Source organism: Arvicola amphibius, chromosome 5 (assembly GCF_903992535.2).
Source record: "Arvicola amphibius chromosome 5, mArvAmp1.2, whole genome shotgun sequence".
Classification (NCBI taxonomy): domain Eukaryota; kingdom Metazoa; phylum Chordata; class Mammalia; order Rodentia; family Cricetidae; genus Arvicola; species Arvicola amphibius.
In genome coordinates, this window is record NC_052051.1 from 123,980,436 (window position 1) to 123,991,345 (window position 10,910).

At 44.4% G+C, this 10,910-nt stretch overlaps 1 pseudogene; it reads right to left on the bottom strand.

The window, feature by feature from the left end:
* Window positions 1-312: 312 nt before the first annotated feature.
* On the bottom strand, window positions 313-2,259 carry LOC119815354 (annotated as a pseudogene).
* Between the last annotated feature and the right edge of the window lie 8,651 nt (window positions 2,260-10,910).

Genomic DNA, 10,910 nt, shown 5'->3' on the forward strand with positions numbered 1-10,910 from the left:
AATTAGGAAATGTTTCTACAGCCTGCTGAACAAGATTAAAGAAATAGCCTACACTGTCCTGAGATGTACAAAGTGTGAGGGTCTTAAAGGCTAGGTCGGACAATTGTTGGAAATAGATATGTACGCCAATCATAGATTTTGAGACAGGATTAGTGTACTGCCCATGGCCAGTAAGCATGTCAAGGGTAATATTAAGTCCAAATAGCAAGTTTGTGTGGGCTTAGGTCTCTGCTGCATCATCATAAGCAGAGCGCCATTGAAGAAAATCTGAGGGGTCAAGGCCTTCAACATGGAGTACCAATTGCAATGAGTTTAAAGCTGCATGGCCCATTGTCTGAGTACTTGTTCAAAATAAGGAGAATCAGAGTAGCGCTGGTCACCCTTGTATACCCGTGCATGGTTCCCAGCCTGCTCCTGGCACTGCTGCCATTGGAAAAGCATGTACCTGACAGAGACAGCATCACTGCAGCCTCCAGATTCCAGCAGGATGGGATGCACCCAGAAGTGCTCAAGTGTATCAAAAATGGACTGGAACCACAGATGCTGGACGCAGCATTCACCCAATTCAGCGACAAATGCAGGTGCTTGACAATGCCCTGGATATTAAAAGTGAGGACATATTCACCACATCTTGTTTCATTCCGACATACCAGGAAGACACCATGGGAGGCAGTGCCTCCTTCCAGCACTAACTGGGCAGCCTTGAGTTGAGAGAGCATGCCATGAAACCAAGGATATCCTGAGAGAAGCTGATCCCCCCTCAGCGCCCTCTGACTCTCCTTGGAACAGGAATGACCCTGTGGCTGCTTCTGGAGTATCCAGAGGATGTTAGGGGGTTGAGAGGGGATGAACTGTCCTCTGCTGGGGGCCCCTCCACAAGGGAATGCGAGGAGGCACTTCCAGAGGAAGCAATTCCATTGAGCTAAAGTGGGTGGCAGCAATGGAGACAGAACCAGGGGAGAAGAACGCTGATGGCCAGTCAGAAAGGCTCCCATAAGCCCCCTGTGTCAGGTTGTTGTTACTCTCACAGGGTCCCAGCAGAAGATCTTGGCTGGGCAGGCTCTCTGAATGATTCAGGCAGGGCAACTCCAGGCTGTCTGTCTTATCCTTTGTGAGGATGGAGGTCCCAGGGGTCAGGGGAAGGGTCATGGAGAGCGGGATGATAGCAGGGCAGAGTCCTGGATGTCAGATACCAAGGCTTTCATATGAAGTCCACCAGTTGTCTTCAGAATGTACTCTGAAGGGCCTTCTATCTTAACCACAAACATTCTCCCTGTCAGGCATCTCTAGGGCCATGGCTGTGTAGACATCATTGATAGTAGAACAGGGAATGCTGAGCCGGGGCCAGGATGCCTTGGGTGTTATGAAGAACTCCAATCGACTTCCTCCTCCCCCTTCTCCTTTACGTGGGAGCAGTAGGCAACACTTCTGCCATTGAGGCTGCTCTCCTCCCCTTGAGGACAGCCCAGCCACCCCTCCTCCACTCCTGCTGGGTCAGGGGCAGCTTCTTCAGCCCCCATAAAACAGAGCAGCTCTCCTCTGTACCATTCCTGCTCCATGTTTCAAGGTTCCACCCTCACGACTCAGTTTCAGCCTCTCAACGGTGGCGACTCCGCAGGGGATGTGCCATCACTCGCCAATCCCCTACCAGCTGTCCCAACACCGCCAGAGGAGTTGGAGTTGCTGTTTCCACCTAGGACTGGAGGGCCTGATTTGGTCTTCAGAGGCTTAATTGGGGAGGAACAGTCAAGGGTCCCTTGCCACTGCAGGAAACTTGTACTGAACCTCTGACTGAGTGACCCATTGTATGGAGGGAAAAACATTTCTTGAGCTTCGGCTTTGAGGACATTGTAGAGGAGGTAGAGACTGAGGAAGGAAAGAGGCCAGATGGAGATGGGCTGAAGACAGTCAGGGGTCCACCCACCCTGCAGCTTTCACAAGTCGTGTGGTGGTGCAATCTTCGCATGAGGGCTAAATGGGGCCAAGACAGGTAGGGAGAGTGAGCCCGAGGTCCTGGCCACCTCAGCTTCGAAGTGCTACAGGAATAGCTCAGCAAAACGGCCAGAAAAGGCAGTTTCTGCTCCGGGCTCTGTGTATTGTGGGTGGGAGGCCAGCTAGAGGTAGGAACGGTGGGCAAGATCCAGGGCAGCAACCCTCGCGTGGGACTCACAGAACTCTTGCCAACTTGCGGGGGCAGGTGGTGGCAACGCTGGCAGAGAAGGAAAGGCCCCATCCTCCAGGAAAAGGGGCACCATTCATGATGGGTTCCAGGAGGAGGACAAGGAGTGCCGGGGGGGGGGGGGGTGCAGCAAAGAAGAAAGTGGCCAGAAGACACGGGGTGAGTGGCAACGACTGTGCCTTGGTCCCGGAGCTCAGCCCCAAGGTCAGCTAGGGAAAGTAACAGCTCTCTGAGGAGAATGTTCCAACCCCGGAAGGGAAAGGGGATACAACCACAGTTGAACAGCCAAAGCCTTCCTGCGAATTAAGAGACCTGCCACCTCGTGATGGCTCACGTAACAGGATTTTCAAGGGAGAGAAGCAGAGAGACAAGGTCCAAAATTCCACACTCTGAAGAGAGATGGGAATCCATGTAAAGCAATAGAACCTTCAGACAATTCCAGAGAGTGGCCCCAGGCAAAAGTCAGCAGTTACTCTCAGGCTGCGATGAAGTCTGCAGAGGATAATGGCGGAAGGGAAAGGGAAAATAGTGTTCACTGACCGTGTGTGGCTGCTTATAGTGAAGGACTTTCATGGTTTGTTAGGCTGCAGTCTTAGGCTTACTTAACGTCTCAGGGAGAAAAGGACAGGTCAGAGGGTTGTGCCTCCTGGGCAGTCAGCCCTCAGTTGAGATGAACTGAGTCATGATGGAGAGTTCCTAACCAGAAAATCAAACGGGAAAGCAAGGAAATGTAGAAATAGGAAAGAATGCCCCAACTCGCCAAGGGCTGAGAAAATGAAAATAATTGTCAACTCACCGAAAAACAGCTGAAGGGAGTGAATTCAAGACTCCAGCAGAGAGGTGGGAAGGGGTCAGCAAATGAGAAAGAAAATGCCCAAAAGGCGAGCAAAAGGAAAAGGTCCATCCACACTGGGCCCTAGTTGTTGCAGCTGCCTGTTGTGTGATTCTTTTTTTCTTTCTTTCTTCTTCTTTTTTTTTTTTTTTTTTGCGAAGGGAGTGGGGTGGGGTGGGGAGATACCGAGGAACAACACAAACTCCAAAAGAATACAATATAAAAGCTCTTTATTGTAAAAGCGTAGGGGGTTTTTACGGGGTTAGGGAAATTCAGCTGCCACAGGAACGTTTTCAGTTGGTTCTTTAGAAACTGGCGATTGCTGCTGGCATGCTGTGATTGGCTAAGAGTGCGCAGCATTAGTTACTGTACTTTTGGTCCACTGATAGGGTGTTTTGGCCAATTTTGTTTACTCATTGTGAGTTTGCGTGTGCCTGCTTGTGCTTGTGCTATTGCCCTGCCTCAGGGACGAAGGGAAGAGACATCAAAACTGAAGACTCATTTTGATTTTATGGCAGTCATCCAATGGGATGAGTTTACCGAGATGAGTGAATTCAGGAGAAAGGCGAGTGAAGTGGTAGAGAAAGCGTTTTTCTTTAAGATACATAGAATTTCAGTTACCCAAAAGACACATAAGCAGAGATGTTAAGTAGGCAGTCTGAAATATAGGTCGTGATTATTGTTGGCTGATAGAAATGGAAAACTGTTGGGACGAAGATGAAATTTTAAAGAGTGGAGGAGGATGAAATCATCTCGAGACTGCAGATGGGGGATGGCTAAGGATGGAGAACTGAGGAATAATGGCTTTAGTCCACTTCAGGGAGGTCTCTGGGGTCATCTGATGGGCTAGAAATACCATCTCACCTCTGCTGTGTGAGTGAGACTCTTAGCACCGGCCTCTTGGAATCATTTCTTTGTTCCTTTTTTTTCCCTTCTCTCTCCCCTCTAAATTGGAAACATGTGAAAAAGTCTCTGATCAGCGTGACAACAGCAATGTAGATCTGTTTCTGAGACATGATGTGACGGTAAGATGGAGTCCTCTCCTTTCAGAGTCTGTGGGCTGATTATGGCACAGAATGACTTCCAGCTGTCAAGAGTTGCCAGTACTGTATGTGGTGGTTTGAAGAAAAATGGCCCGCGGGGGGCCATTAGGGAGTGGCTCTTTTAGGAATCGTGCCGTTGTTGGAGTTGATGTGGCTTTGCAAGAGGAAGTGTGTTAATGGGGGTGGGCTTTGACGTCTCAGATGCCCAATGTCCAGGCACAAGGTCCCACGCTCTTCCTGTTGCCTTTTTAGAAGCAGAACTCTCAGCTACCTCTCCAGCACCATGTCTGCCTGCATGTTGCCATACTTCCTGCCATGATGATAATGGACCGAGCCTCTGGACTGCAAGCCAGACCCAATTATTGTTTCCTTTTAAGAGTTGCTATGGTCATGGTCTCTCTTCAAGGCAGTCATGCATTGACAAAGACACTGTTGAAACCCTACAGGAAACTCAGCAGCCTTAGGGACTCAGCTAGCATCCTGGCAGCAAAAGACTAAGTCCCATATATGACCAGAGTGTGCATGGTCACAGCTGAGGTCTCCAGTACTCAGAACTGTTCCTCCTTCCACATCATGATTTGAAACGTTCAGAGGTGGCATTCTATCTTTCATTGAGGGAGTAGGTAGATTGGTGAATGTTAGTCTGACAGATGGGGTGAGATAGTCTATAACTTACAGTATGCTGGGATTCCATCCTCAAGAACACACAACAGTCTGGGAAGAGCTTCATTTCTGGCTTTCCAGATAGTTCAGGTGAAGGTGGTATCCTTGGTGTGTCAAAATTGTCTGTGCTGAAACTCGCCAAATCTAAAGACTGTGGGCAGAATAAGGATTCTAAATAAATCCTGGTTGAGGGGCCAGGGATTCAGCCTGGTATTAGAATGTTATTTAGTACATATGAGAGCCTCATGTCACTCTTTAGTACCAAAATTAAAGAAAAAGAAACCTACTACAGTAGGGCAGGGGTGGCGCACGCCTTTAATCCCAGCACTCGGGAGGCAGAGGCAGGCGGATCTCTGTGAGTTCGAGACCAGCCTGGTCTACAAGTGCTAATTCCAGGACAGGCTCCAAAGCTACAGAGAAACCCTGTCTCGAAAAACCAAATTAAGAAAAAAAAAAAAGAAAAGAAAAAAGAAAACTACTACAATAGAGTGTAAAGTTCTTTAATTTTCAGGCCTCTCTCTCCCTCTCTCTCTCCCTCCCTCTCTCTCTCTCTCTCTCTCTCTCTCTCTCTCTCTCTCTCTCTCTCTCTCTCTCTTTCTCTCTCTTTCTCTCTCTCATGCATGGATGTAGCAACAAGTGTACACATATGCTTGTGTGTGTGAGGTGCTCAATTATGTCTGTGGTTGTAGAGGCCAGAGGTTGATATCAGGCATCTTCCTCTTTTGTACTTCACTTATTTGAGACTGGATCTCTCACAAAGCCTGGGATTCCTTTCGGCTAGGCAGGAATCCACCTGCCTCTGTATCCTCCCCACCCCCAGTAGGGAGGTTAGAGACAGATGCCATCACACCTGGCTTTCTTGTGGGTCCTGGGGGTCAGAATTGAGGTTCTCATGCTTGTGCAATAAGCCCTTTATCTCTGGTGCCCATATCTGGAGAGATTTCAAAATTATCATCAGTGTAGGTAAAATCGGATTTTAAGTTATTGATTATTAATAGCCCTCTCATCTTTATTAGTTTTCCTTTTCTTTTGAAAAGAATCATCCATTTGATTTCATCTTGTTTCGCTTTTAAGAAAGAGGGTATTGCTATGTAGCCCAGCTTTCCCTGAGTTTGCAGCAATCCTCCTGCCTCAGCCTCGTGAGTGCTGTCACAGCTATGTGCTTTCATACCCGTCTCTGCAGTCCTCAGCAAATTCTTCAAAAAACAATTTTTTTCTTTGTTTCCTTTTTTTCCCCACATAGCATATTCATGCAACTCCCCTGGAAAATTCTGAGATTTTAAGTTTAGGACCGAATTCAAATCTGATTGGGTCTCCTTTCTTCTCTGGGTATGCTTATTGTTCCCTGTGTCAGCTAGCCACAATAATTCTGCCTGACACCACCCAGACTTTACGGGCTAATGACAAAATGAGCACGTACAAAACTGTTTAGCTCTTGAACACTTTCCTTTCCACTAGCAATGGACAGTCCCGCATCTCTTTCTCTCCTTCTCAAGGACTGGCGCTTGGATCCCTTGGGCTGCTGGACCTCTTTACCTGCACAAAACCCACTCTCGATGTGGTCTGACAACATGGCCCGGCCCTCTCCCTGCCATGTGTGCTATGTATGAATTGCAGGCCTGGAGCGCAAGCTAAAAATCAGATGATTTTCGTGACCTAGACAGTGTGAAGTGGCACGGAATGAGCCCGAAAGGACATTTTGCTACTTATTACAGGATGTGTCCTTGCTGAGACATTTCTCCAGGAGCCTCAAGAATAAACTTGTAGACAAGAAAGTGGAGGGGGCCTATAGAGAGCTGTTTCCTAGTGACATTGCTTGTTCAGACCTTGCTTTAAACCAATGTTACTTCTGAAGTTTGGGGTTGAAATATTCATAAATTTAGTATTTAAGCTAATTTGCTCTGTGTTTTCTCCCACTTAAAACTGAGAAATATTCCAATAGGGAGTCTTAGATCCAAGGACATTTTGTATTCCAACAAGTGCCACTCTGCCCTACAGACACAGATCCCTTAGAACAAAAGAAAAGCAATGTTCGGAAGTCCTGCTACTCGAAGAGCTTGCTATATATTTCACCTTGAGGAATCCCCAGGCAAGCCTCCAGGGGAACATTCTGTTGCTTAGATTTAAAGCAGTAAAAGTTGAGGTTCAGGGTCATTACTGGGCTTCCTAAACTTCACTCTCCTTTAGCTTCAGTGCTGGACCAGGCGAAGCAGGAAGTGACATGTGAGGCTGCTGTGATTTAAATGCCTGGGTTCCTAACCTCTGTCTGAACAGGGTCTCATTTTCAACACCACATTTCCCATTGATTTCTCACTATAACATATCCAGGCTCTAGTTCCTACGCCACAATGGCATTGCTGGCCCTTGTCATCATTCTGATAAGAAGGCAGATGTCCTGGTTGATACTTAATACTTTAAACATAAAGGTCTCCACATTCTTGATGAAGCCGAAGATGGAAGCATATATTTAACAGCTCTGATCAATAAGACATTTGCCCAAATGAGCAGATTGATTCTATTTCCACCTGCAGCAATGGGCTCTCTAAAGCTTCCCCTTCTTGGTCACATTCCATTTAGGGAATTGACAATGACAGCACTTCTGGGGATCAATGAGAACAGAAACCACATTTAGCAATGGCTGGCAGCTTCTGGAGACACCAGCTCTTTGTAATTAAATAGGTGACAATAAAAATGGTGGAGTATTTTCAGTCCACTCTTGACTCTCCTTAAGGATTATTCTAACCAGGTAGAAAGTTTTAGCACTATAATGTTCTGAATAGATGTCATTAAACCATTGAGTTCTGCATCAAGAACTGTAGACTCTTGACTGTCTGACTGTGTAACTTTGACAAGCCATGATGGCTCAGCATACTTACAGAACTGTGATGGCAAAAATCAATGATCAGTTTGTATGTTCTTTATGACTTGTATTTTATAATTGGTTTCTATTATATACTACAGTTCATAAAAATGATGGTCGCAACTCTGGTATTTGCTTTTTTTCTCATCTTACTTTGTTCTTTCAAAATACATAATTTATCTCACCAGCAGCTGTTTTCCGTAACAACATATGTAGTTCGATCCTCATTCAGTAAATATAACATCTCAGAAATGTTGGATTCCCATCTGGCTGTGTCCATGTCTGTGTGTGCCTAGCTCTCCCTTGGTTCTATCTTCCCTGAGGGGTACTTAGGCTAGAAATGCCAGAGAAGCTCCATATGCTGTACGCCAACGGTGAGTTCATGGAAATGGCTGCTGGAGTCCTCTGTTAGAGTAAGTCAGGATGCCTCTAGGTTTGGTTGGAAAGAATGCTGCAATCAATTAGCAACGTCTGCAATGGGCGGGGGGGGGGGGGGGAACAACGACGACACCCTTTCCAGATGTCTGAAATGGAGCATTAAGGAATGCACACTTACACGTATTTCTCATGCATCGACTCAGTAAGGCACAGACAATCCTTTTCATCCTGTCTTAGGCAGTCATTCACTTTCCAGGCTACAGCTGTCATATTGGAAAGATGAGAAAAAGTTGAAATAGGTCATAGAGCTGGAATTAGGTTCCTTGATCCAGAAGAACATAAACCTCAAGTGAAAAGGAGCTTGCAAAGGCAGCCCCAGCAGGGGTCTGGGACCACCCAGGTCTGCACACTACAGTCCATGCTGGCATCAGTGCCCTGGACTCAGCTTCATTCACTTGCAGACATTTGAGTATTGGCTCTCAGGGGCTGACAGCAAGGATGAATATATGTTATGCTGGGAAAAGCCCTTTTTATACTGTAAGAGTGGTTCCCAACCTTCCCCATGCTGTGACCTATTGATAAACGTCCTCATGCTGTGGAGACCTTCAGTCATAAAATTATTTTTGTTGGTATTTCATAACTGTAATTTTGCTTCTGTTATGAATCATAATGTAAATACTTTTGGAGATAGAAGTTTGCCCACAGGCTGAGAGCCAGTGCATAATAGCCAATGGCTAAATATTTCAAAATTCATTTTGTTCAAGGTCACAAACTATTATTTTTTTCAACCATATTCACCATTTAATTAGGCATATGTTTGTGAGTGTCTTGTCACCTTGAGTATTTGACCTTCTAACATTTACATTAGTCCTTGCTCAGCTTCCAATAAAGGCACTAACAGAAATAGATCTCGGGCCTAGAATATATGGGCTATGAAAGATCTGGTCACTTAAATTAGTCTACTTAATAAGTCAGACTTATGGCCCATGCTTTTCATAAGCTTCTCTCTGCCATTCCTTATTCATCACTCTTAAATTTCAATACTGTAATCTCATCATGGTGGTGCAAATCTTTAATACCATCTCTTGGGAGGCAGAGGTAGGCCGATCTCTGAGTGTAAGGTCAGTCTGGTCTGCACATGGAGTTCCAGGACAACCAGGGCTGCAGAGAAACCCCATCTCCAACAAACAAAACATTTCAACAAAGCACCAAAATGCTCAGAATTATGTTATAGTTACTTTCTGTTCATTTGCAGTCTTCTTTTTTGTATTTTCTTTAGTAAAGGATTATCCTGAAGTTTGGCTTTTAATTGTTCCCAATATCCATATACATTTCACACAGAGCTTAATATGACAGAGTTTGTTAAGACATAAAACATGAGCAATACATAGGAAGAATAAACTTTCTAACTAATCAGGCAGAGACACTATATCATGGATATGGACAAGGGGAACCTGAAACCTTCTTTTTTTTTAATTTCATGAGATTAAACAAAACAAAACACTATAGACTTGTTTTGTGAGTTTTTGAGATTCTGTTCTGTTCCCTTAAACTTAAAACTTGTTGTCACTTAAGATTTTTCTCCTCTAAATGGTCGAATTGTCCAGAGACAGACACTGAAATCAGCAAAGAACTTGGTAGTGAGGGAAGCCTGTTCATGATTTAATAAAAAATAATTCTCAATTCAATCCCATGAATTGAAATCACTTTGACATAAAAAAGTGTGAAGAATTGCTAACAGAGTTCACAGTTCCCTTCTGGAGTTTCTAACTCACCTTAGAACCATCTATTCTGGGAACCAGGTGTCTTGTAAGAATCACGAAAACTTTCTTACCTCTTTAGAAAATTCTACTGATCCAATATGGGAAAGCAATTTCACACACTGTGGAGGATCTATACTCGGTCTCGGCATGGGTGGGATCTGAGATGTATGTAATTACTCATTAGAAAAGTAATAAAAATTATGTTAAAGCAAACCTTCAGCATGCCAGTGCAGCCGCTGAAGTGTTCCTGTGCCCAGCCCATAACCTCACAAAGCAGGAGTTGCTGCTGTTCCTCCATTCTGAACCTCCTCCTTCTGAATTTGGTGTCATGTGGAAAAGAGATAATTTTCTTTATGGTTTGAATTAGGCAAACAATTTGTAATACATTGCATCTGGTCCTCTCAATAAAAAAAGTAGATTAAAAATTGTTTGAATTTTTTTGTAAATTCAACTCCAAATTCTGTTATTCCAGATGTCTGTTTCCTGAGAGAGATTGTTAACTGGAAAATAATACTAATTCATGAAGAATTACTCCTTAAGTTCATAGGTTTTTTCATTTTCCTTACATTAGGAATGCAAATGCAGAGTCCACTCTATACAACTGAAAAAAAGGAAAAAAATCATAGAGCTTAATAGATAGAATATTGCATGGTCTTAAAAAAATACTAAAGTTAACTTGCTTATATGTCTAAACCTCAACCATAGAGTCGTTGCCTTGGTGCTAAAAGCATTTCTATTCTTCTAGACCAATGGCCCTCAGCCTTCCTAGTTCTACAACCCTTTTATACAGTTCCTCATGTTGTGGGGACACCCAACAATAACATTATCTTTATTGCTACTTCATAACTCTAATTCTGTACTGTTATGAATTGTGATGTAAATATATTTTGAGATAGAGGTTTGTCAAAGGGGTCATGACCCACAGGTTGAGAACTGCTGTTCTAGAGCTTTCTATGAAATCACACATACTAAAGAGAATTAGAATTATGTATAGACCTTGGCAATATGGAGATACAAACAGATGGCTTCCACATTTCATTGAGATTAAGACCTAGAAAGAATGGGTCAAGAGAAGAAATATAGCTATAGACAGCAGAGGTGGAGTGTAGGAAGTGTATGTGGGATACAGGATACATAAGCATGATATCGAATGGAGAAGATACTAGAAATATAAAAGATGAGCATCAAGGAA